Genomic DNA, 2,301 nt, shown 5'->3' on the forward strand with positions numbered 1-2,301 from the left:
CCATGCTGACTGTCACTTGCGTGGTCTCTGTGTTATATCAGGTGCCATTCTAGGTGAGGAATAAGAAGGCATAGGTATCAAAAGGAAGCCTTCTGCAACTGAAATGGCTCCTCTTCAAGCATCATACAAGATCCAGGGCGGAAACTCCCCCGTGTAAAACCTCAACGGGAGCAGCCCCAATGCAGCCGAGATCTGTGGACAGTCTTGGATCTTTGAGAGGGAATGCTGTTTGGCTGGGTTTGGCAATTTCCGGTAAACTTTGAATTGGAGATAAGTCTGGTCCTAGCAGTCCTCAGTGAGTCCAGCTGAGTCTTATTTGTACTGTCTTTGGGCTTTCTCCCAGATAAGGCATCAGCATGGCATCATTTCTGAGGATCACTGAGGAGATACCTGTAAAACCCAATCCAATCTTTAGGGCAAAGATCTTGTGTATGTGTGAGATCAAAGCAAGTGATAAAGATAAACTCTGTGAAATGATGTCTTTACAAACAGGTTTGTGGAGCTCAGTGAGAAAGCGAATCCCCTGGGGCTTTGCTGACTCGGTTACAATCAGAGGGGCAAGTTAGAGATGGGTCTCAGGAGGCTTTGCTGTCCCTTGGCCCATACAGTGGGTGTGCTCACCAGCATCCACAGTCATTATTTACCTATTTTCGTTTTTATTTTATACTGGGGTTTAGTTGATCGACAATGCTGTGTTAGTTTCAGGTGTGCCGCAAAGTGATTCAGTTACACATAGACGTATACCTATTCTTTTTCAAATTCTTTCCCCATTTCGGTTATGATAGAATATTTAGCAGAGCGCCCTGTGCTATGCAGTAGGTCCTTGCTGTTTATCTATTTTATTTTGTTTTTATAATGAAGACTCTTATACTTGGGATTAGCCAGCTGGACTCAGTTTAGATGATTTTAATTTTGTTGGTAACATCCAAGTGTCATAGTCTGGAGCCAGTTGGACACATGCACGCCTTCTTCCCTCTGTCAGGCCTGATCAGGGTGCTGGCCTTAGCCTCATCAGGGTCATAGAGCCTCTTCACGGCCTGTTTAATTTGCTGCTTCTTGGGCTTGACGTCCACATTGAACACCAGTGTGGTGTTGTCTTCTATTTCCTTCATGGCTGACTGAGTGGAGAGGGGGAAACTGATGATGACAGTGGTCAAGTTTGTTTTTCCTGGGGGCTTCTTCCGAGGATATTTGAGTTGCCTCCTGAGCTGCAGCATTTTGGGCTGCTGGGACGTGGATGACGTCTGGATCTACTCTTTTGTTAGTGGCTGTGGATGCCTTTCAACACTGCTTCTTGGCCTTTAAGGCCTTTGCTTTGGCTTCAGCTTTGGGAGGGACAGGGGCCTCCTTCTTTGCCTTTGGCTTCATCCTCATGAAAGGTTATCTATTTTGAATATAGCAGTGTGTGTAGGTCAGTTCCAGACTCCCAGCTTATCCCTCCCCTGCCCTCTTCCTCCCTGATACCCACAAGTTTGTCCTCTAAGTCTATGAGTCTGTTTCTGTTGGTAAATCAGTTCATTTGTGTGAGTTTTTTAGATTCTATGTGAGTGATATCATATGATATTTGTCTTTCTCTGTCTGACTTAGTATGACGATCTTTAGGTTCATTCTGTTTCGTTCTTTTTTGTGACTGAGTAATATTCCATTGTATATAAGTACCACATCTTGTTTATCCATTCCTCTGTCCACGGACATTTAGGTTAATTCCAGGTTTTGGCTGTTGTGGTGAACATTGAGGTGCCTGTTAATCAGAATTATGGTTTTCTCTGGATATATGCTCAAGAGTGGGATTGCTGGATCATAGGGTAGCTTTACTTTTAGTATTTTAAGGAACTGCCATACTGTTCTCCATAGTGGCTGTGCCAATTTACATTCCCTCCAACATATGGTCACTCTTTATTGCTGGCTTTTCCTCTCCCACCAGCCCCCACCAGCCCCTAGACCGCTTATGGTTTCCTCAGGTGCTTATGGTTTCCTCAGGTTTCCTCAGGACCTTATGACGGTAGGTCCTGCATTCTGACCTTCCTCTTCTGCTGTCATTATCTTGATGTGTGTGTACAGCAAAGAGCAGCAAGAATGAGGTGAGCTGGACTCCCGCCCAACTGCTCTGGCTCTCTGCTCCCTTTCTTCACACATTGTCCATCATCATCCTGAAAGCCAAGGGACAGAAGTCAAGTCAGAGGCAAGAGCTGGATATTTTCTTTAGTCTAATAAAAATAGTCTTTTGGGGGGTTAATACAAAAAGGCAAAAAAGAAAGATTTTTATCTTGGAAGCCACAGAGGCTCACTTTTGCAAGCCCC

At 44.7% G+C, this 2,301-nt stretch overlaps 1 pseudogene; it reads right to left on the reverse strand.

Moving 5' to 3' along the window:
- Positions 1 to 896: 896 nt before the first annotated feature.
- LOC147361256 (large ribosomal subunit protein uL23 pseudogene) lies at positions 897 to 1,368 on the reverse strand (annotated as a pseudogene).
- Positions 1,369 to 2,301: the final 933 nt, after the last annotated feature.

Source organism: Bos grunniens, chromosome 13 (genome assembly GCF_055505025.1).
Source record: "Bos grunniens cultivar Pamir isolate PY7600 chromosome 13, Bosgru_T2T1.0, whole genome shotgun sequence".
NCBI classification, from domain to species: Eukaryota; Metazoa; Chordata; class Mammalia; order Artiodactyla; family Bovidae; genus Bos; species Bos grunniens.